General features: G+C 41.8%; 1 protein-coding gene across 1 annotated transcript in view; it reads left to right on the forward strand.

Moving 5' to 3' along the window:
• The window catches only part of mafa (MAF bZIP transcription factor a), a 74,699-nt gene that overhangs the window by 30,764 nt on the left and 17,948 nt on the right, over positions 1-25,987 (forward strand). The gene's annotated exons all lie outside the window — the stretch shown is intronic.

Consider the following 25,987-nt stretch of genomic DNA (forward strand, 5'->3'; position numbering starts at 1 on the left):
AGCTGCCTGTGTGTGTTTGAATGTGAAGGTGGTCATGGTGGGAGGGGGAACGTTCTAGAAATAAATGTTTGGCTGCATGTCTGTGCTTGTGAACACAAATGTGTGCTTTTTATGTTCAAGTTTTGTTTTAGTGGATCATTTAGAACTCTCAACAAGCCCAATTGGTGCTATTTATATTGATAACACAGGCTGCAAGGCACAGGCCCAGAATACAAGACTGTTCCTGAATTGAACTTGTTCTCTCTTCATCTGCTTTTCTTTAAAATCACCAAATTTTCTTAATGTATTTTAACATTCATACAGACTCCCTTTAAAACTGTTCAATGTGGTGTGTGGCTAATACAATGAGGTTAAATAGAACACATAGTTATAGGTGTGCAAGGTTATCAAACAGGGTATTATCAAACAGGCTGTGGCTCAGGAGGTATAGTGGGACGTCTTTTAATCGCAGACTGAGGTTAGATCGCCTGCTGTATTAATAAATGTGTGTTTGAATTAGTGAATGAGACGCAAATTGTAAACCAATTTAAGGTAGAAAAGCAATATTTAAGAGCCGTCCATTTACCATTTATTACAGTGACTTAATATGTGTTTTTAGTGCTTTTTGCCTTTTTTTAAATCATACTCACACGAATATGATATGAAAAATAAACATATGAATCACTGACCCATGAATTGCTCGTGTGTGCTGCCAAAAAGTATGTGTTACAGTAAACGGTCTGTTCTATCTCTTCGTGAGTCACACAGACACTGAGGTAAATTACCACAGATATACTTTGTTGCATGATGTTACTTTTTTCTACTAGTGCCTTGGACACAAACTATTGAATGTTTGATAACCAGGCAATAGTCAGGACCCCCACTGTACCTGAGTAACATATATTTTATCCTGTTTGCTAATTAGAGAGCAACCCAACCCAGGTCTCTATCAATAGGATCCTCCACCCAGATGGTCAGTCAACAGCATTCCAGCTTAAGCTTGAACCTGGTCCACTCATTAAACCCAAACCCATGTATTCGGTTTGCGGTCATAAGGCTTGCATGCAACTCATCAGTGTGTGTGGGTGTGATGAAAGCATATAGCCTCCACAGTTGTGCTGTAACTTAACCTGAGCCAAGGAGCCTGTTCTGGTCTCATGCTTCTACTCTCATGGCCTTCAAGCATTCAGCACTTCATCTGAGTAGGAGTTGGTGAGAGGGTTTTGAGTGCTTTGCATGGCCAAGACCCCTTTCTAAACAAGATAGTCCATAAGAAGGCCAAAGCTTCTCTTGTTACCCCCTTGAGAAAGTTAAACACAAATAATCAAGCGTCAGTCCAACAAGATCGGCCTAAAGGAAATGATAGACATTGCAAGTAGAACAAGTGAATGGGGGACTCACAAATAAGAAAGTGAAAGACATTTAAGAAGGATATTACCCTTTATTCGTCTTCCCGCTTAAAATATATTTTTAATCCTTTTACTCTGCCTCACCCTTTCCATTCCTCCCTCTCTTTTGCAGAAATGACAAATAGTAAATGGCTTTCTAGAGGGGTGCTGCAGAGAGAGGGGGTGAGAAACTACCTGCTTTTGTTATCTTAACACCCAGCGGCGTGCAAGAGAAAACCATCAAACATTCAGCTTCTCACTTGACACGAGATGTGGATAGAGCTGGCAGTGACACGGTTCGTGGAGTGAGAGCACGCTGCATCCTGGGCCTGGCAGCTTTATGAGCCCAGGGGGAACCATAAAGACACAGGCTTCCAGGCCCTCAGCTGCTCCCTGTGTTAGGGTTAGAACAGCAAAAGGGAAAGGGACAGGATGCCTGTTTGGTCAGAGTTCATCATTATCTGACATCTGTCTTCCAATTCACGGTAGTAGGACAAAGTGGGTTACTTCTATAACTAACTAAAGCTACTTTAAACACATTACTCCCACACATTTCCCACATAATTGAATTGAATTGAAACTGTAGTCACATTAAATGGCACATTCAATGCACACAAGGAGTCATATGCAGGCATGAACACACCAAGAGAAAAGATGATTTCCTACTTCACATACCTGTGACATGTCACTGACAGGTGGGTCAGTGTTTGTTTAAGCAGCCAGGTCTTTGGTTGACAGGAGGAAGCTCTGGCTGTATCAGTGTTTAGACAGATACTACTCTGCCTGCAAGATACACACTATCCCAAAGCCTCAAGGACACGGCCCATAGAGCGAGGCAAAGGCCACAAAAATATAGCTTGTTGTGCTTAAACGTACCATGGTCAATTAGTTATGCCATAAAATGAATATTCGCTCTGATTATGTAATAGATGGGTAGTTTTACTGTGTCAGGACCATTTTAGTTAGTGTGATTACCAATTTTAGCTTTAAAAAAGGCTATAATTTCCTATGCAGCTTAACAAGAGTGTGGTAAACCCTGCCCCTTTTATCGCTAACAAATACAATTAGGCACAGGGTTGTTATAACATGGCCAATGATTTTTTTACTGTGTGTGTTTGTCATTGTTTTTCAAACTTTCATTGTAACTGGAGGTGGCCCACTTGGCAGGAAATGTAACAGTGTTTTATAGAGTAATCCTCATTGTCCCAAGCTCCTCATGGTGAGGAATTAATGGGACCAGGTTGAGGAGGAGATGGGGACAAGACGAGGAGCACAGACCGGTTTAGACACAATGGGAACACACACACCGGCCTGCATGGGCATCTGTTTCTACTGAGATCCCACTGATGGAGAACAGAGAGTTTGCCATCTGCAACTCTAAGGCACTGAAATACACATTATCACACAAACACACACACACACACACACACACACACACACACACACACACACACACACACACACACACACACTAATAAAGTAAAAAGTATTATTTAAATGCTAAATAAAATTCTTAAAATAACAGGAACTAATATTTAAATACATGTTGTTTTAGGCTCATCCTACAGCAATGACACTATAAAATCCACAATGCTGTGTATCACTAGTTGTCATGACTAAATGCAACTGGCTGAGCGACAAGGTGGTGGAGATGTGAGTCAAAGCCAGCCACGATGGTGCAATCGCACGCTGTTTTTCAAGGCGTGTGAGCGAGTGTTCCCTTTACAACCTCTGACAGTAAAATGTGAATCATCAGTTGTTTCATCATCCTCAAACTCTGCCTCCCCCAGGAACCCAGTATGGGGGTTGTGACCACTCCAGCGTTGTTTTCTAGTAATGCATGAGCCAACCAAGTCTCACGCTTTATCCTCGTTTCTCCCCGCTTTCTCAAACCTCCCCCCTTCTTTGTCTCTGTCACGCTACTCACGCTATCTGCTCTGCGTGGTTAAAAGGTTAAAAAAAAAGTAATGCAGCTCCATCGTTAAAGTACATGTATAAGTAAATCAATAAATTGTTCAGTGATATTTAGTTTTCATCGGTATACATTTTTCTAGGTTCAAATAAGAATATTTGATTACAATTATTATTATGGTGAGGTCCCTCCTTTAAAACATTAGATAGTGAAGTGGGTTTTGAAATGTTCATCTCAATATTACGCTTAAAAAGAGCGACCACAGGAGCTCTATCTGCTTCTAACAGCTCTGAAGGCCAGGGATGGGGCGGGGGGGGGGGGGTGTTCCAAAGAAAACCTGTGGTAAAGGTGGTCACACTGAGGTTCACAGATGTGCGAGTGCTGGGTTGAGTCTGTGCGTGCACCTGCAGGCAGAGGCTTACATCCGTGGGGGGCCAAAAAAAGGGAGAGAGAGGTAGTTTGTGAAGTTTCTGTTGCCACAGATACCGTATCATTTCTCACCAACGGAAAAGTCACCAGAATGCGAGACTGCTGCTGCTGCTGCGCAAATGAAAACACTAACAGACTCTGAACATCTAAAATGCCCGCTGACATGTTCCGCTGAGCGAGCTTACATAATGAATTTAGGTTTTCAGCAAACTGTCTTGACGATGAATTACCTGGATTTATTGCAATAGTACATAGTGACCCAGGCTTTCTGCTGTTAGAGACAAAACACTAATGCATCCAGTTATGTAGGTGTGCTGCCTTTTTTGCTGTGCTTGTTGTGGAAAGGTTTTTTATTTATAGTTATACTGTTTGACATTTCTAAAAATGTATTACTTGTGAAACTGGTGTAATGAATCGATTTGGAGCTACTGTTTCAGGTCCATAAACAAATGTTGATACATCAGAGTAAGGCATGTATAGTTTAGTATGTGAAAGCTCCTAAAGCTCCGTCCAGCAGTGGCCAAGTCAGTAGGGGCTTGGACTGAGAATCGTAGGGTCGCCGGTTCAAATCCCCGAACAGACTTGAAATATGGAAAGTGGACTGCTACTTGGAGAGGTCCCAGTTCACCTCCTAGGCCCTGCGGTGGTGCCCTTGAGCAAGGCACCGGACACCTCCAATCCCCCCTCCCCATTGCTCCCCGGGCGCTGCACAATAGCTGCCCACTGCTCCTAGCACTAGGATGGGTTAAATGCAGAGGACCAATTTCACTGTGTGTGCTCTGCTGTGTGCATGCGTGTGACTAATAAAGAGGGTTTCATCCTCCGATTCTTATCTATCTATATTGTGCACTTATGACATATAACTGTCTGTTTATCTTTGCATGGAGATGCACAAACATATGTATGGAAAGCAGTTGGGGAAAAACAATCGCTACAAAAAACATTACCAGGAAGCTTCAAAATAAGACATACAAAAGGCTTGATCAGTTAAATACAACAAACACAGTACGACCATAAAGGATTTGCTCTACTCTGTATCCTAAATCTCAGTCTTTTCTCTTTCACAGGCTGCAGAGAAAAGCAAATATGTGATCAAATTTTAAAAGTGTAATTGTATCCAGTTTTTATTTAAGAAAGTATGAGGATTATTTACCGACTTCAAATCTAGAATGTATACCCCCCAAACTGTTCATTTCTCTTTTAGTCAGTGACGTGATTGTCCGATATGAGCTGCACCTTCCCAGCATTGCGGAAAGAATGGTATCTATTTCTGTTCCTTCCTGCCATGGCTTAGAACAGGCATCAGTTCTTACCATAACCCCATCTTAGTTCTCTCGCTAGACCCATATCTCTGTCAGCTTCACAGAGTGAAACACCGCTTCCTGTTTGGTTTGTCCAACCAGAGCCTCTTACTGGCTGCTCTAATGTTCCAATGTCAACTTTGACCCTACTTAACTGAAACCCCTGCTATCAACCTGGTTTGCTCCAGTCACAGGAAGTCATGCTCTGAACTTATGGCCTTAGAAATGGTTATGAAAACAGGTAAAAAGAGTGAAAATGAGCAGGAAGTAACACAGTCACTTGGTAAATGCTTTCAACGGAGGAGACTTGCACACTAGAGTAAACATAAAAACAACAATAAAACATATTAAAGGACAAATTGATGTTAGTTTCACTGGCACATATATAATTGTGCAGTTCGGGTTTGTATGCATTGTATTGTAGTCTTCTTACCATGTAGATTAAACAAACAGCTTAAGGTTTCGATCGCTTCTGGCGTCTATCTGCGGTACAACCATCATCTTTCATTCACCCTTTCAGAGATGTTTTCTATTTGACTGCCTCCTCCATCTCCAGTTTTCATTTCTGGTGTATTCTAAACCACTACACTCCCACACAGAGCACTGCAGCCCCGCAGATGAAGGGTGAGACGACAAGTTCAAAATTGAAAAAGACGTGCCTCTTTTGGCTTAGTTACAGCAGCAGTCACACATGGCTTGTAGGCGCTAAGTCTCACACTGAGTCTGACGACAGAAGACGTGAGCTCCAGATAATGCTCAGTCTCCTGAGTTATGATGTTGCGTGTCTAGTCTGCTGTTACAAATCCAAAGTTGAATGAACTGACAAAATATCTGCTGGGAATCTTTGATGAGTGAATAATATGAAATAAAGTAAAGAGGAGGATGAGGAGTGGTGAGAACTTGCATGTGTGCATCTCTGTGGGAGTGCATAAGGGAGAGTTTGAAAAAGAGATGAAGAGACTGAAGACATGAAGGAGGGACAGACAGCAAAGCAGACCACTGAGTGTCTAAGAAAGTGAGCGTAGCGCAGTATCCATCAGCCTTAATAGAAACACGCACCGGCCCATTATGGAGAGGTGTTTGAGAATAAATCATCTAACAGGCCTCTTTTCAAAGCATTACCCTGTCAAACCTAATCTAACCTACCTCTGTCTGCTCTCCCCTCCCATCCCACACTGCACTCCCTCTCCTCTCTCCCTTAGTGAGCAAAGCCATTTGCCGCCTCAGGCAAGGGCTGGGAACATAAGAGCAAAGTCACAGCCGAGCCTTATATTCGAGTCACCACCACAGTGTCTCCTCTCAGACTGCATGCTTTGCTTCACAGTAGAAAAAAAGCCCACGTGAACCAAACACTCAGGGTTAACTCCATCAATATGTGTTTGGACATCAGTCGCGATATTCAGGCCTAAATAACATAACATTTATTAGGCCTGGCAAGAAAAGGGGCATTTGCAAATTATTGAGTTTGCTAATTGTTGAGAATTTTAGAACAAGAATGTTGGAGCCTTTGGAGAACAAAAGGAAAACCAGTTAATAGTCTTTGATGTGACCACTGCTGCAGTGAACATGGATGAGAACTGCCTTCCTCATGTCTCCTCTGTGTCTGTCACACAGTGTGGTTTTCACCACAAGACACATCCCCTATCCTTCTGGGAACCATAAGGCCAACCTCTATGACAGCACGGCAAAGCAACAAATAGACTTGCGCAGAGACTCTGACCGCGAGAAAGGAGTTTTAGAGAAGCATGAAGGCTGATTGTATCTCTGGTTAAGGAGGGACCACTATGGAAGCTTGGCTCTTTGAGTCAGATTTATAACATTTGCACAGTTTTGAGTTGCATCCCGGTCTTTATATTTAGTGCAAAGCAAAGCTGTATTTATTTATACTTTTCCCTGCATATTCTGAAATAACACCGTAATGACTTGGCAGGGTTTCCGATACATGAGAACTGTTTCGCACAGGTTTGCACTTCCGTTCTCACTTAAGGACAAGCCCCATTGATCGGATGGATATGGGGCAATAACCCTTGGTTGTTTTTCCATTGCTCCCTCCAGTGCTGAAGCAGGCTGATGCTCCGGGCTGCTATATGTGTGAGACAGCTTGGGCAGTGACTGACAGCCCTGGATAAGGGATAGTGTGTCTGCCCTCAGTGCCAGCACAGCTAGATGTGAAAACACCGGCAACCTGATCCAGAGACAAGAGACGCCTCTGCCTCCGAAAGAGTTCAAACTTAATGCATTTCTATTTTTCTTAGCCAAGTCCAGATTTGCTGGTCTCAACCCATCTGAGCCTGACGTGTACTGGCCAGGTGGAGACCAATGGACGCTATTCTTGCAGTTTTTTGACCACTTATTATTTATTTTTCCCTTTACCGAGCTATCTCATCCAAAGTCTGTCAGACGTTCACAACTTAATCTGTCTGCTTGCCGGTCTTTAATTCATAGTCAGTCTTCATTATTCCAAAAGCCTCCTATACAATATTCCTATTGCACCAACCTAACCTGAGCATTCTCTCTGGTCTGGAATATTTATGGAAAGTTTATTTTATCTGTTTTTATTGCTACTCTTGTGCAAATAGGCCCCCATAGAGTCCCTAGTCCCTGCCCTTGCAGTAATGGCAATGTAAACATGGGAAAGTAATTTGAATTCTAACAAAGTGGAGATTAGCTGGTGACAGTTTGTGGCATGGGCGATTATTTCTAAAATAATCCTGTTTTGATATGCATCTGCGTCCTGGCAGGAATTTTCAATTTGTTTTCCCATTGCCGCATGTAAACAAGCTCTAGTGTCTCCTTATCATGGCGTCGCACGGACAAGGAACGAGTGTATGCTGCCCCCACCCCTCCTTCCTTCTTCCATCTCACCACACAACCTGTCTCCTCCATCCTGCATCTGGTTAGAGTCGCTGAGCCGCCGCGCTTGTCTGGGTTTCAACAAGTCTCTTTATCGAGAGCAGGTAGGGTTTTTTATGTGTGTACCTGCAAGTCATTTGCAAACATGAAGTCCTCAAAACGCACCCCATGAATGTGTTCTGCTTGAGGGGTTCTGCCCATTCCCTGCCTGAATAGGCAAATATGCAGCATGGCAAAATGGCCCACCCTACCCACAGGCCGGGGGTATGTGATAAATGTTTACACTTTTGATTGTCAACTAGGAGTTATGGAAATAATTGACTATTTATTTGCAATACTTGCAAAAAATGGAGTTCAGTTTAAGTTACTGACCTCATTCCAAATATTACTCAGGAATGCAATATTATAAACATTCATTGTTTCAAGTGTGATTTGGCACCATTGTAGATATTTTCTAGTAAGGAGGTATTCATTCATTTTAAAAGGAGCCCGTAGAGGTTGTAAAGCCACAGAAAGTCCTGAGCAGCGAGATATTAGCTATTTATGTACCCTTCTTTCATGTGGATAGAAAGCCAGTGGGCTATTTATCTCTCAATGATTGATTGCTTCTGCCTGAAGCTAATCAGCATGTAGCTTGCTGTGTCTTAATGTTTATGGGGATTATGCAAGGATAAACATGGTAATCCCCAATGTTGTGCAGGACTTCCAATTATCACGCTGGTTCACCAAAAATAAGGTCACTATAGATTTAACCTATTAATGCAATATAAGCCATCCTACATCCCTCTGCTGTTAATTTCACCTAAGTTAAACCTGACTTCAGACCCATCTCTGAGTCTGCGAGAACCTGGCTGGAAGTCAAAAGTGACTCATCTCAGCTACAGCAGGTTGTGATTGGAGGTGACCAGCCAGGTTAGGCTGTGGTCACTGCCGTGACTGTGGCAGGATTCCTTACAGATAGAGATAACAGGCAGAGGTGAATGTCTAGTCCATGCTGACAGTCGGGATCGATTAGGGATGGATCACTTACACGCAGCAATCATTACAACCCCACCCCAGCACTCAGGTGGAGCCATGAAGTCACTCGCAGCAGCAGCAGCAGCAGCACAGAGAGGTGATGGTCTTGACTGAGTTGTGCCCTTGCCTAAATTGTAGCTAAACATTTTTTTTGTATCCATTTAAAAATCATACAATTTGTCCCAGTTGGCATTTGTGAAGGTTTATACAAAGTCACCTTTAGTCTATGCACATAACTCTTGTGTGCAACAGTATGCCGCAATCTCTGATTGACAAAGATTGCATGATTGATAAACCTCCCCTTTCTACGCCATTATGGATGTGTGAGAAAAGGGGATGCAGAGTGGCTTGGCTTTCACTGCTAGCCACCTCCATATCCTCCCCTCATTAATCTACTCTAATACACTCACTGCAAAGAGCTGCTTTGCCGGGGAAGAGCAAGCAGGCCTTAAATTACAATACAGAGGAGTGGAATCATTACTACCTTTAATGTTCCCAATCTAATTGAGGCATTAATTTAAGTAGAGTCTCCAGTGAGGATTATTCATAACTGCTTTTTAATTTAGAAGGGTGATCAGCAGCAATATTCCCCAGATCATAGGCAAAACCCCTCCTCTGTTTTCTCCGTTCACTGCTTTTCAAAGCGTATTGACATTTGCAGGGTGAAGCAAGAGAACACACACAGCAGAAGATAGAGCTGTTATTTTAAAAAATACACACAAACACTACAGAGCAGCCCCTTGGTGTGTTTTCCTTTTTATGTAATAAAAGGTTTTAGGCTTAGCGCCCCAGAATCAGCCTGTAGTATACTGAATTACACTCACCTTTTTGTAAATATGTTTTGGGTATTTAAGATAAATAAATGTTTTTAAGACATCACTGTATGATATTTTCTAATAATGTAGATCCCAACAGAACACAACATCATAAAATAAAATTATGGATTTTTTTTTTAAATAAACAATTGATAACCACTATTCCTTAAAATACATAAATTCTGACCAAATGTATGAAGCTCTCGATAGCAAAACCTCACAAATGACCCATCATGCCAGCCTTTCGAGAGCAAAAGTACCTGTACAGTTTTCCCTTAAGCCCCGCCTCTGATCTCCTGATCTCGGCTCAGTCGGATGAATGGAGAGAGAAAATACTTCTGGCTTTAAGCGCATTTTTAAAACTTATAGACCCTAATGATTCAAATAAGGGCTATACAAGTGTTTATATTGGGTAGCTGATTTAGCAACAAAAAAAAAATGATCGGCTGATTTACATTATTAATAGTTTACTGTGTATATGTAAGCTCCAAGAGTCAGGTGTCCATAGGCTGTATTTTCCACTCTGAAAACACTTATTTAAACAGCTAGGCTCAGGATAATTAATAGAGGAACTCCATGTTGAAACGGAGGACCCAAATGTGTTAAAAAGGGAAAGATCAGCAGCCCACGAGACATGGGCATGGGATTGTTGGGACTTTCTAAAATACACCATCAAACAAGAACACTACACACGTTCAGATGCATACCCGAACGCATGTATACACACACACACACACACACACACACACACACACACGGGGACCAATACCCATGGGACTTAAATCACACTGATACTGTGGCGGTCCTCCTGTGGCACTAGAACCAGGCACGGCATGCCATCTGGAGTTGGGAGGAAGGTTTGTTGGAGGGGTGTTGAAACCGAGTGGTACATGCTTCGACCGTGTGGCTGACCATCTGGCTTGGCATACTGTGTATCAGTAACTTTAAACAGTCCTGCAATAGAGATGAGGAGGGGAGATGGATTGGCGGAGGCAGAGTAGATAGCTGAAGGGTTAAAAAGAGCCAGAGCTTAGAGGGACCAATTTGATTGATGTGTTCTGTATACATATGGCTCTCTCTCTCTCATTCAGTCATTCTATCTCTTTTGCTTTCTATGTTGAGAAAGCAATATTTACTCACATCCAGAGATTAAAATCAGTCACAATACTTGATTTGTGGACAATAAAGGAACAAATCTTAATTTGGGTACTCTAAGCTGGAAAATAGGATAAAGACAAATAACTAGAAGTGGAGCTGGTGTTAGTAGGGTGGAGTGACTGAGGAACTTGACCCCCTGCCTGTGGAAGGACTGCCAACAGTGGACAGACACACTTGAAGTCTTGTGTAGCTCAAAGCTCTATGAAGCTTGTCTTACCGCACAGAGAGAGCAGGGAGAAAATGAGGATTTTATCTTATGAGCCAATGTGTGGCCTGACTCATGTCCGCATTAAGCCAAGTGAGGTATCCACTTCCCCTTAATATTTTATAGTTTCCTTCAAAGAGGTCCCGCTGGCTGCACTAAAGTCTCTGTATGGGTTCAGTGCAAGAATTCTGACTTCCTACCTGGTATCCTAGACCCATATAAGGTTACCCTTCCCTCTACTGATTTCCTTCCTCACACAGTTTATCTCTGCAGAAAAGTGACTTCAAACTTTCCTGAACCCACAAATAGTATTCCATCTAAAAACTGTGAACGTATAACCAGACATGTTTTTCCCCGATGTTAGATGTATAAAAAATTAGAAAAAAGGATTTGTCAGCATATTGAACATTTCCATTCAAATTAGAAGGATGAGTGTACCGACTAGCTGATTTTTTCAAGTTGTGTTTCCTTAGACTGGCATTAGCACATGAAGATCCAACAAGATGTAATGTTTAAATATAGATGTACTGTATTTATTTATGTTGGTGCTTAATTACTGGCCAGTCAACGGGACTGAGGTTTTTTTGAGAGATGGATGCAATCTGGTACTGCTTTAACTTCAAAGCCAGGAAGGGGTATAGAGTTCCTAAACACATCATGAATATTGCAAGATTGTAAAGTCACTCTTTCTGATCTGAAAGAGAAACTTTTGAAGAGCTCCACCCCCCCACCCCCCTAACATACAGTAGCCAAGCGGATGGGCAGTCCATTAACTATTTAAATGCACACAGAGATGTGAGAAGTAGTGGCCAGCATTTTAATGAAAAACAGAGAGCAGATTGGCTCCTGATGGGACCACTCTGTTTCTGATTACCATTACTACAGCTCAGAGTTACATTTATAGGCCTGGATGTGACTAAAGTTACATTGGTATTTTCTGTTCTTCTTTTTTTCGGGTCTCTATCTCCTTTCCCCTTACCCAGTTGCATGGTGCATATGTGTCGCAGCTTCATTTTTATGTCTGCAAGTCAAGGCAGTGACAAATTGCTACTAAATCCAAATACGTCTGACGCAATGCCAACGTGTCATCTATCCTTCCAATTTCCCATGAGGGAGTTCTCACCTATCCAGCCTCCACTGTCCTATCTTGGGCACTGCGCTAATAAGGAACGGCCAGTATTTAAGCTGGGTGAGGCCCTGTCGAGGACTCATTGCTATGGGTGCCTACACAGGGGCACTCCGCCAGTTTGCGAATAGAAACTGAGGTTAGGATATCACTCCTTCATTAACTGTTGCTACCTCTAATTATGTTTCCATGTAGCTACATGGGTGTACATTGCTAAAGCAGTTAGTGGCATATCGTCATACTATACTGTATCTCAGGATGTCTTAAACTCTTTAAATATGTGAAATAACTCTGCATGGATTAGGTTTTCTATAATGAAACACTACTGCACATCATCCATTGTTGTTTATTATTTAAGGATTAAGCATACATCTAAAACACAATTATCTTCTTTATTTGCAAAATGTCTTTAGTTCTTTTACTCCCGAGACATTGCAACAACAGCCACTTGAGCTCCCTTGGGCAGGGTGCTAAGTGGCTGAAAGGACTGGTAGAGGCTTGTGTAGAAGACTAAAGACATGTCTCTGTAAACACACATGCATCTTTGCACTGCTCTCACTTCAGACACAAGCTCTACTCGGCAGAGTCAATAAGCTGTTTGTTTTAAGTGTCTCTCTCACTTTCATTCACTCTGAGTATCCCTTGCTTATCTCGCCGTACCCATGATATGAAACGCCTTTCTCTCTCTCTCTCCCGTTCTTTCTCTCTGCTCTTCTGAAGCAGTGCTCAATCTTGCGCTGCAGCGCAACAGGAAGCCGTTTAGAGTATAGTCCCCACCATTGTTCCAGTCTGTTTCTCTCAAAAAAGCTTTTATCGGTTCTACTAAGCGCTCTGCCAGGGGAGAAACAAAGATTTGTTGATAGTTCGCCGCTGCTAAAATTGCACCCTGGAGGTTCGCACACTTAACATGTGGAACATGTAATAAATTAAAAACAACAAGATGCAAACTTGGATGATGGAGGATGTTCCTGTGAGTGATGACAGAAGGGTCATGTACCGTGGCAGCGCCAATGCAGTTTCCTCTGTTATCTCAGCGCCCTCACATGAGCTTTCCTGTTGCTCTCAAATACTGTCTTTCTCTTTTTCTTCGATTCACTAGAAACAACTATGCTTGCTAAATACTGTGGATACAACTTGGAGGATATAGATGCATTATTGTTGTGAGAGAGTGTCTTTTAATCCACTCTTTGAGCACCAATATATTGCTATCGGTTAGCAAGATACAATACTTTGTACTGATCCATTTAAGGAGTATAATAATTGCTTTGTGTATTCAAAAAGTTGGAATATTGTTGTATTTGTGCAGTCATCAAACAATACATCTTATTGTTTTGAGTTGATTTAAAAAAATATATACAGTGGGGCAAAAAAGTATTTAGTCAGCCACCAATTGTGCAAGTTCTCCCATTTAAAAAGATGAGAGAGGCCTGTAATTTTTATCATAGGTACACTTCAACTATGAGAGACAGGATGAGAAAAAAAAATCCAGGAAATCACATTGTAGGATTTTTAATGAATTAATTGGTAAATTCCTCTGTAAAATAAGTATTTGGTCACCTACAAACAAGCAAGATTTCTGGCTCTCACAGACCTGTAACTTCTTCTTTAAGAGGCTCCTCTGTCCTCCACCCGTTACCTGTATTAATGGCACCTTTTTGAACTCGTTATCAGTATAAAAGACACCTGTCCACAACCTCAAACAGTCATACTCCAAACTCCACTATGGCCAAGACCAAAGAGCTGTCAAAGGAGACCAGAGACAAAATTGTAGACCTGCACCAGGCTGGGAAAACTGAATCTGCAATAGGTAAGCAGCTTGGTGTGAAGAAATCAACTGTGGGAGCAATTATTAGAAAATGGAAGACATATAAGACCACTGCTAATCTCCCTCGATCTGGGGCTCCACGCAAGATCTCACCCCGTGGGGGTCAAAATGATCACAAGAACGGTGAGCAAAAATCCCAGAACCACACGGGGGGACCTAGTGAATGACCTGCAGAGAGCTGGGACCAAAGTAACAGAGGCTACCATCAGTAACACACTACGCCGCCAGGGACTTAAATCCTGCAGTTCCAGACGTGTCCCCCTGCTTAAGCCAGTACATGTCCAGGCCCGTCTGAAGTTTGCTAGAGGGCATTTGGATGATCCAGAAGAGGATTGGGAGAATGTCATATGGTCAGATGAAACCAAAATAGAACTTTTTGGTAAAAACTCAACTCGTCGTGTTTGGAGGAGAAAGAATGCATAGTTGCATCCAAAGAACACCATACCTACTGTGAAGCATGGGGTGGAAACATCATGCTTTGGGGCTGTTTTTCTGCAAAGGGACCAGGACGACTGATCCGTGTAAAGGAAAGAATGAATGGGGCCATGTATCGTGAGATTTTGAGTGAAAACCTCCTTCCATCAGCAAGGGCACTGAAGATGAAGCGTGGCTGGGTCTTTCAGCATGACCATGATCCCAAACACACCGCCAGGGCAACGAAGGAGTGGCTTCGTAAGAAGCATTTCAAGGTCCTGGAGTGGCCTAGCCAGTCTCCAGATCTCAACCCCATAGAAAATCTTTGGAGGGAGTTGAAAGTCCGTGTTGCCCAGCGACAGCCCCATAACATCACTGCTTTAGAGGAGATCTGCATGGAGGAATGGGCCAAAATACCAGCAACAGTGTGTGAAAACCTGGTGAAGACTTACAGAAAACGTTTGACCTCTGTCATTGCCAACAAAGGGTATATATCAAAGTATTGAGATGAACTTTTGTTATTGACCAAATACTTATTTTCCACAATAATTTGAAAATAAATTCATTAAAAATCCTACAATGTGATTTCCTGGATTTCTTTTTCTCATTTTGTCTCTCATAGTTGAGGTATACCTATGATGAAAATTACAGGCCTCTCTCATCTTTTTAAATGGGAGAACTTGCACAATTGGTGGCTGACTAAATACTTTTTTGCCCCACTGTAACATTCAATTCGTAATCATACCCTCAGACATACTCATTTTAAAAACTGGAACATGCTTTTAGGAAAGCAATTCCCAATTATGTATACATAACATACGGTCTATGCATGTGTGGAGTCATCTATGTACTGTACCTGCAACACAACCTAACCCCCATGGTCAGATGGGTGTGCCTGCCCCCTGACCTGTCTTCTCATGTCATGTTCACTGCTTAGAGTTTAAATCTGCTCCTTGACCCTTGCTAGTCTAAGCTGCTTTTGGATAATCAATGGACATAACTTAAAGTTAATTGCCATGTCACAATGTCACAGTCACCACAGTCTCGCCATTGAGGACTGTGTGTTAGTGTGTGGCGGGGGGCAGTTGTAAGAAGATTAAAGTGACCAGATGTCTGTGTGTTTAGTTTTGGCTTTAGCCCAGACAGTTCAGGTCAGACTGGCTGGGACAAGTTCCCTGAGAGAAAACTACATTTATGTTCCTGAAAATGTTGCATCTTGTTCTATTACAAGTCATGATGATTCCAGTAATCAAAGCCATATCATAACAACGACTAGAGCATGCATATATCATCAAGGCTAGCAAAATCACCCGCTAACTTATAGACAATGCTAGACTAACAGGGGAAGCAATTTTTTTCGTAAAACATTACACTATAACCTTTATGTAAATAATTTAAAGTGCTTCTTGAATTATTCATCAAAGTGGCTACTATAAAGCTAAGGGAGTTCTCAATATGACCATATTCCATTTTTGAAATGTTCTTTATTTGAGTGACTTAATGTATTTATTGTAAAAGACATTAATATATTGGTTTGTTGATGCCTGCCTGAATACATAATGTGAATGTAGCCAGTCTTCTGTATAACGTTAAGGGCTTATAGTGCTGCCACTGTGTCTATGTGGAGGTTACACAATGTACATAGTGTAAAACTGCTTATGTTGGTAGAAAGATGATACTATATATACTCCGTGCTTGCTCAGTTACAAGTACAGGTGGAGGATGTTTTTGTGCAGATGAAGAACCTCCTCAGGTTTCTGTCATATGTGTCTTCTTTTGGGGTACAGCGGCTCAGATTGATCTGCTAACACAGCAGCATGTTGGCCTGTGGATGTCATACTGGAAACAGGGGAGAGACACAGATAGAGATGGTAAATGTATACTGTAGCAGGTGAAAGGCCACACAGGATATTGCAGATGTGCTCCCTATTTCTAGCAGTCAACTTTGTCACATCCATTTCAAAGCGCTCCTGTCCTCTCCATGCTATGAGGGATGTGTCTGAGGAGAGACCTGAGCTGGTTAACGCAAAGGATTTGGGACTAGAGCTACCTCTTCGGGCCTGTACCTGACGCTGGAGGCATCCGAGTGTAGCACGCTTTGTCCCCCTGTCAGCATCTCTTCTCTGTGACGTTAGACCCCTCAGGCACCTTTGGGGACTCCATTACCCCTGTGTGTATTGTGGGAATGTCAGGACCTCCCTGTGTAGAAAGCATGTGCCTCAGATTGATAGGCAGAGGTCTAACTGTGACCTGGCTGACATTCACTCTTACTATAATAGACAGATTTAGATGATACAGGTTTGTGCATTATGGGAGAGGATTGTGAGATCCCTGGATACAGGTTGTAAAAAGGAAAAGGCCTAGCTGACTGATTTACAAGCCTGGGCTCCTGAAATGTCTCCAAATGAACTACTTTTTAAAGTGCACATTGGTGCTCAAAGGATGAGAAGAAACTCAAACTTGCCATGAGATAAAGATTGTGATGATCGATAAAAACTAAAGGTGCACAACTATTAAGTTTCAAATTAAATAGTGCAATGAAAATTAAGAGGGTTGTCGGTGATTGTATAAACATGCCTCAACATGATGAGCCTCATTTTTTTATGGCAGAGCAGCATTGTTGCACTGATGACTTCTGATGTAAAGTTCAACTCCATGATGGAGTGAGGTTACATTGTGCACTGAATGTAATCAACTAGATCAATGCAACCAAAAATGTCAAATAACTGTATTTTAGGTTGAGTCTTTGCCGTCTTAATTACTTTGTTATATTTGCAATCTGTTGCCTACTTATCAGCTACACACTGTTAAATTCTGGTGTGAGTTAAAATGAAAACTGTAAAATGGCGTTGTCCAATGTACTGCATTGTTGGCCTTGGTTTTTATTCCACAAAATGTAAAGAGATGGTAATGGATTTACACATAGACTTGCTTAGGTCGTAAGTGTTTTTTAGTTTACTGCCAGGGAAAACTATGTATACCTTTTTTTCTACTTCCCCACTACAACATCTGTAAACATGCAGTTGCAGAAGAGTGAGCTTAGGCTTTGTAATCACTGTCCTGTCTCTGCCTCTGCATTTCTCAGTCTGTGTTTTCTGTTAGTATTGGAGCTGACAGCATGTCAGTGGAGGAAGGGCTTTGAACCTGAGGGCTTCTCTCTACCAAAGGCTAATCGCTACTTCAGAACAGGGGACTGCCCCTAAACAAACATTTACTGCAGTAAAGACAGGGTCGGCCCCTAACGATGTAGGTCAGCAGGGCTTTTTACACCAAGGCCTTTATGGAGACGGATGCCAGAGATGGACAAATAGCAGGACATTAGCTGTCAGCAACCCCAGCAGGAGCCAGATCTGGCCGCACTTTAATAGCTGTTTGTTGGTGGAGAGGAAGAGGCTCATAAAAGAGGAGACTCTTATCTTCTGTGGGCCCTGCGTGTTTGTGTTACAGCCAAGAATGACCACAATGAAACAAAACCAGAACAGTCCAGGCCAGAGATGGTCTGCAGTCCTTGTGATAATTCCAAAGTATCCTCTTTTCTACAGTACATGGGCCACAGAGCTGAGTATAACACTAAACTGCCACAGCCGCTTTTTCAGCGCGCGCCACCATACATGATTTGTCAACACAGTAAATTCATCTTTCCGGGAGAGTGTAATCTAATGCTAAGATTTTTCTGACAGCATAATCAGTTCATCCAACAAGGTTTTATTTGGTGACAGCACTGAGGGTCTTTCTCTGCCTGAGGAGCTACGCTCTCCTACTCCACATGCTCACACCTTTAACGACTTCTTAAATGTCACAGAATGTCAGGCGGAGGGATAAAAGCAGAGGACCTCCTCCTGCTTGCCAGTGATCCTTGGTAGTTTTTACTATGCTACAGTGCTGCCGGGCAGGACATATGCACTCAGGTGTGGCCCAGATTTTACCGGATGGACTAGTGACATGATTTAATGCACTTTTTTCTACCGAGGCAAGTGAAAAGAGCTGCTTTTCAGTGCAAGAGCTCTGATTGAGCACAGCATTCCCTTACAAATGTATCGTTTGTGCATGCTTCTTAGAAGAAAATCATCCATCACATGTGGTTTCACACACTATAACACTTCAGATTATAAAGCATTCTCTGTAGCAGGCCAACAAACTCCCTCAAACACCACAATATTTTTTTTCCCTTCATTTCAGAAAGATTTAAAATCAGTGTAAGTTGACTGTGTATTCCCTAGGGAACAGACTACTGCTGTGATGAAATAAGCATCAACGTTGCTCAATTTTCCATTCAGCTAACCAGGCAGCTCATCTCCATTAGTGTTAGTCTAACCAGCTCCGCTCTGGATCTCTTTAGCTGTGATCTCGCCAGAAGCCAGCAGGGTGTTATGTGAGGCTATGTGTGTGTGCTTGCACATGCTTGTGTGATTTTGTGAGAGCTCAGTACTCTGAGCCCTACAGCTGGGAGAGATCTGAGTGTAAGGCCATGATGGGGCTCCGTTAAGCTCAACAGCGTGAGCCTGTATCAATTACGCTGCAACAGCGATACGAGCACAGCGTGCAGTCTTCAAAGACAAAGACTTATGACCGCCCAGCGTCTCTTCTGTTCCTTTGGCCACAGAGTCAACTGGGTAACCTTCAGACAACACTCATAGACTATAAAGGAGAAAGACACAGAATGACAATCTTGAATGTGTTCGCTGATTCTGGCAATTTTACGTTAATATTAGGAGAGTAAAAGGACAAAATATTAATAGCTCGAAAAAGGGATGTCATGGAAACAGATTAAAAACGTACCAAGTTGATTCCAAAATTATTGAAAAAACTTGACAATATTTGTTATTCTACAGTGAAAATTGGGAGTAACGTTCCTATTGTGCAAGGTACAGTACAAAAATTAGGCTAGGACAGACAAATCTTCCCCGGGCATCCAGGGGATGACTTTTTTATTTGATAATGCTTCGTTTGCATTGTAAATCAACATATCCATGTGGAAATCAGCAGGAGAGCCAGATAGCGTTAGCTGTTAGCAGTTTGAGGGCAGTGCAGTGTTGCTTGGCTAAAAAATGGAGTTTACATGTTTCCTTCTACAACATACTCTAACGTTTTGTGTACTTTATTGTGTGCATTTTGCAATTAAATCATTTTAATTCAAAGAGAGAATGAGAGAGAGAGTCCCCTCGGAGGGCGATTATCAGCACCTGTGACCTGCTTCACCTTATGGTAGAAAAATCTCTGTGGTCCGGCACTCCTTTGAACGTCATATGGATCTAGTTCTAGGGCTGGAGACTAGTGGTATAGATGAGCTATAATCCATGTAGTTCTATCTGTACTCCCAACCTCCTTTCGAATACCTTTGTACCTCTGTATTCAATACCACTCCAAAGGGCAGATGATGCCTTTGAGGACTCCACCAATGTTTGAGATATTCTGAAGGCAAAACTCTCATGCATAATATGGGTGCTATGTTTCTAGACTCCTGGTTAAAGAAATGACTTCCATATCAACCAGTCAGCTGTGGACTGTACAGAGTGTGTGTATGGCGCGGTAATGAATGAAGGTAAATGGCAGAGTATGAAGCACTTCCTATCGTAATTTCACACTTGTCAGCTCTTGTGAGGAAACTTCACCTTTACACAAGGATAGCAGAACAGACCAGGCCATGGAAAACAGAGAGGATACGTCTGAATGTTGTGGGAAAATTCTATATGCAAATAATTTCCCTTGCAAATGATATACCCAAAGGGAGCTGCTTCGGGTAGATGTAATGAGGGCACCATACTGTGTATATCACAACGCTATATAGACAGGTAAAATAGGGTGAAGCTATCATTCGCATGCAACACTCGAAGCACACAATGAGGGGGATGATATCCACTTAATTTGTAAGGTGGAGGCACATTTACTTTGATGGAATTCATAATACCTTTGTGTAAAACATTTTTTATTTATGAACCTTGTGAGTCATTTGTAAGTCAGATCCTGTCAGATTATAAACCAAATGCTATCACCCGATCAAGGAGAATACATTTAATTTTCTACAGCCTAATGTTTATGTTTATTTGTTTCTGAGACTGGGGTCTTATTCCCAGCAAATGCGTTCAAACAGATGACAAAAATGAATTTGTCCGTTACCAGTTTTCACTGTTAGTTTATGGTAAATAAGCACCTGTGGAGTATAATATACTGAGTAAAAAAAGTGCAAGCATTGTTTTTTGATTTGTTTAGTATCGGCCACATACACATTTATACTCAGCATAAATTTAAACACAGAGTGCTTACTCAAGGCATTGAAACATCAAACATAATGCCAAATGGAAATCAGAATGCGCATCTCACATCTGAATTTCTCTTTGTTAGTACGAAACCATTATTGTATAAATCCCTATATGATATCTGTTTCCTTTTGAAGGAAAGCAAGCTTCAGTAATCATACATTCATTGGCTTATCTTCATCACTTAACTAGCATTTATTTAAAATAAAAATGTAAGATTGGTAAACAAATAGAAAAGTATATAAGATAAGGATTAACGTACACATACAAGCTAATCTTATTGTTTCTATATAAGTGAGGTAGTGTGAAAGTGGCACTGCAATTGTGTTTGTGTGTAAGCATGAGAGAGACAGAGCAGGGAAAAGGCAGGGGTGAGGGAGGATATGAGAGCCTTCTCGGGGGACCTTAAACAAACTGACTAAAGTGGTCCTGTTTTCTGATCAGGCACAGAGAGGAGAACACTTAGCACTGCTGGAGACACTCTAAACAGCCACTGAGGAATTAGCCTGTTACTGGGAAACTTCACAGCTCCTGCACTGGGCCGTGTCCCCGACTAAGTAATACAGAAAATAGAACAGGCAATAAACAGCAACAAACAAATGCATGTATGCGCACACTCATTTATCCTCCACCCACACAGGTGCATAAGGACACACTGTATGTATGCCAATAAGCAAACCGCTCACAATAGCCATCTCAAAACAGCACAAATAAACACGAAAACACACACAGAAACACAAGACACCATATGCGCCAAAGTCTCTCTGAGGAGAAGCAGTGGATAATGAATGGGCCCCTCACACACTCCAGAAAAGTGTCGAGAGTGACTTGAGACAAGAAAAATATGTTTTCACCAAGGAGAAGCAATGACCTTATTCCTTCTCTGTGTTTATTTACAGTATTCTTTTAGCTGCATCGCCAGGTTTGTCCAAACAAAGATGAGCTTAAATTTAGGCCCCATGATGTCAACACAACCACAGAATAGAAAGTTCATGTTTAATTACGTGTTCCCCCTTTTCTAAAGTTCATTTCAATTAGTCCCACCTCGGCCCCACTTTCAGGTCTCAGTGATTTGTCAATGCCTCAACTTCTATGTAGTGCAGTGTGATCACAGTGCAGCATGTGTGTGGGTGTACAGTATGTTTTTGCATTTGTGTTACTGTTTATGTTTTGTACGTGACCTCGACAAAAAAGGGACTCCTGTGCCCTTGACATTTTCTTCTTGTTGTTATGATGAATTACAGGGGTTATTTACTAGTTCATACTTTAGGAGGGATTCACAGATCCCTGCTTTGTTCTCAAGCAATGCAAAAACATCTAAAAAAACGTGTCTTTCCTGATTATACAAGTAGATTTTTTTAATATATCCAGGAATGTTGCACCTACTCTTAAGTAGTAATAACATTTAGTTTAGTTTTAAATGTATTATTAATCTTCTATGTATATCTCCCTTTTTTTTTTTTTTTCAAGAAGACACCATATATTAAATGAAGATGAATTATGTCTACAGCTGGTACGTCATTAGTTTTGTTAAAATATTTTAAATGAGTTTGAACAAGTAAAGCACATTAATCAGTTAAGTGTGTGTTTGAAGTGTCAGTTTGAATGTTGGTACTTCTTTTTACATTTAACTACTGCATATTCAGGGTTAGGGTTAGCATTTACAATTCTAATTATAACATGTCTACGTTCAATCTCAAATATTTCAGAAGCCTGCAGACATATCATTCATACAGTATCTATCATTCATCACAAGCCTACTGTATATAGGTGCTGTGGTTAGATGGCCTATGTGTCCTATAGGATCCTGAAGGTGTACAATGTCTGCTCTGTCCATTTTGTGACACCCTCACAAAGGCCGATCAATCAGCTGTAATGAAACCCATCAGGTCACCTTTGAAATTTATCATTTTTTTTGTGTGCGTAAAATGAAACGCCCCATGATGATATGGAAGCTAAATGTAGATCACCTATATGCTAACATAGCTCTACCCCTCCTCCCCTCAAAAAGAAAGGGAAAAAAGGGTTATGATTTATGCTGAGATGCAGAGTCTATAGGGTAGTGTTCTTTTGACATGAAATATCAAAGCCTGATCTGAGTCATTTGACTTTGTCTTCTATCGTCCCAGGTCGTATAGTGTTTGTATTAGTGTAGTATTTTGTCCTTTTAGTCATGAACATTTCCTCAAGAGTTAACACAAGGAATCGGAAAGTTTTAAAAAGGTAAAGAGAACGCTGTTTTGTTGATCATCAGCAAAAAAGATTGAGCAATCACCTGACTGTTTGCCTTATCTCTTCTACCTTGTGGTGCGTTTCTGTCGCTTGCAGAGGTTTGAGGTGCTTAGCATCTCTTGTTTGCACACAATCCGTCTGTGATTATTGCCCGCTCCAGGCTTCATGCACAGTGATGCGTCTTTTCACAAAGCAGCTTCATTTGCATAGATTTTGCCGAGAACCTCTCGAATCTTAAGGAGTGTGCTTAAAGAGGAGTTAAAGATGAGCAATCATGACGACAGATCGCCTTGTTTGTGTTAAAAGCAGGCAATATCATTATCAGCTGAGTCACACACAGTAAATTGTCTCTTCAAGTCAAAGACGGCACAGAAAAACTTTTAGGGAATTTGTTTTGATGTGGATGCGAGGATTTTGAACCCGTTAGTGGATTTCCACAACAGTTTGGGCTTTTTTGAGTAGTCAGGACAAACCTGTATAACCGCAATCAAGGTCCAGCTATACGGTTCATTTTCTGCAGATGGCACACAAAAAAAGTCCCTATCAAGCATTTGCAAAGAAATAAGCTTATCTTATGCGTTTGTTGATTTGTTTATTTCTTTATTTTGTTGTTGTCATTTTTTTCTGCTGATCACAGCTGCTTGGGCCCCACCATGCAGAAAGGCCCAATATGGCTCTGTCTGTAAATCGGAGTCCGGGGGCCTCAAGACGGAAAACAGGGGAGAACCACCCGGCGAAATTTAGCGCACGATGGCTCCCAGCGGGCATCATTTGGGGACCAGAGAGATTTTTTCCCTCCTTCTCTTTTTCCTCTTTCCTGCTTGGTGAGCAGGTTGGATAGCTCAACCCTAACATTGCTGCTGACACAACCACTCAGGGACGGCTGTAACAGCTCTCTTAGCATGGCACCTGTTATTGAGCTGTCAGTGAGAAAGAGAATGAGAAGGAGAACGTTGGAGAGGGAGGGAAAAGCGGGAAAGAGTAAAACTCAATTGTAATTTCAGGGCTGTCACAGTTCTGAGAGCTGGTAGTTCTGCTGCCGTATCAGTGAGCATACGTACTCGAATGCCTCTCTGTGCTGAGACTGATCTCTTCCTTCATTGTCCAGGCTACTTACATTTATACATTCATCACGACACAGAATAATCAAACAAATTATAATTAGATCCACATCAGGCTACTTTGTAAACAGAGCAAATAGGTTGTGTCTAGACTCTTGTTTTTCTATTTCCTTCCTGTGTTTCCCCAGTTAAACACATTTTATTTCCACAGTCTCTGTTTTAATGCAACTGAATAACAAAAGTAGGCCTTTTATGCAAGTGTATTTAATTTGTATTTTTCCACTAAATCTAATTGGTGATTTTTGAATGCTTTCATCAAGCTGATAATGATCATAGAAACTCCCCATGTCTCAAGTTTTACCAATATAAAACAATGGCTTACAACATACTAAAAGAGGAGTTTATAATAGAAGATGTAAAGTTTTTCATTTCTATTAAGACCCAAGAGGATGAAGAAATCTTAACAGATACACATACTTAGAAACAAATACCCGGGACAGAAGAGAGAATGAAACCCCCTCTGCTTTATTTTCTCTCTAAGCCAATCATCAGAGGTGCACGGCTGTCCATTCAAGCAGAGCAGTGGCATTCCTCTGCAGAGCAATCAAAATGGATTAATCCAACCACGCTCCAGCTGCCTCTAGGAAATCAGATATGCCTGTGATGATGATAATCAATCCATAATAAAATAACACAACATAAATCTGATAGTGTTGTTCCAACAATTTTAATAACATAGATTTAAATATTGCAATGTGCACTGAAGTGATTTATTGATGAAAAAGTGCTATCAAGCTTATATACACCCCGTTTCTGGTGGCTCGCCAATAATACCATTAACTGCATTGTTCAAACTCATTATGTGATGAGAAACACAATAATAATCGCAGGACTACAAACACACAATTTCTCCCATTGAGCTAATCACTTTTGCTAGCATTATTAGTCTCCCTTCCTCTCTCCCGCTCTCGCTTCTTGCTCTCTTGCTCAGTTCGCCATAAATCCTGGGAGAGGCTGTGTATAAATCCCCAGTGCTGAATTAGTATTGTAATTTGTGATATCCATGCATGCTTTGCCAGCGCAGACCTCAGAGTTATTAATCTGGGGGGACAGGTGCCATAGAAACAATATGCTGAGCGGTTGGCCTGGATACCGGGCCGACCCCACCCGTCCCACAGCCCTCAGTGCATTCAATTACAATTACAAGGAATGGACTGAAGACCAGGTTTAGTGAAGAGGACAAATCTCCAAATCCAAATCTGAAATTGGTCTTTTTTATTTATAGCCTGTATAGTATAAAATGTAAGTAACTAAAGAATGGGCATATTGGCTCTATTGACAACTCGGTTGTTTTTGGACTCCCATAACGTGTGATATCATGTGGTTTACCACCTCTCTGATAGAAAAGCTGTTACACTGCACATATGGCCCACTGACAAACATGACAGATGAAACACTTTGTTTGCTTTTGTTTAAGCACCGGCTCCTCTCCTAATACAAGCCTTTTAAGTGATCAAAAAGGCCTGGTGATATTTGATGTTGTCTGCGGAGAGAGGGGGGAGGCAGAGGAAGTGTCATCGAGTGATATACAGCTCCAGTCCTCTGTCATACAGCGCAGTGTCTGCTGGGAAATAATCTGACATCTTGTGCTCGACACATCCAGGCGATGAGTACAGACGGGGAAGGGGAGGGGGAGAGAAGACATAGAAAGGGAGAGATGGGACAAAAAGGCAAGGGAGAAGAGTGAGGCCGAGGGGAAGTGGGAGTGTAAGCGGGAGAGTGAAAGGAGAGAGAGGAGACAATCAATTCAGCAGCCCCGTCTCCATCATGTCATCGCCTGTCAGCATAGATTTAAGAATAAAGCTTTTGAGAGACCTTCCAGAGCTACAGTCTGATCGATGCTTTGGCATCGTTGGCCCAGATGTCATGACACGCATCACGCCGCTGCTCACAACACAACCCAACCACACGACTGGGAACTACCAGAGACCGATGCCCTCTATAGTGGGACACGA

This window comes from Eleginops maclovinus, chromosome 4 (assembly GCF_036324505.1).
Source record: "Eleginops maclovinus isolate JMC-PN-2008 ecotype Puerto Natales chromosome 4, JC_Emac_rtc_rv5, whole genome shotgun sequence".
Classification (NCBI taxonomy): domain Eukaryota; kingdom Metazoa; phylum Chordata; class Actinopteri; order Perciformes; family Eleginopidae; genus Eleginops; species Eleginops maclovinus.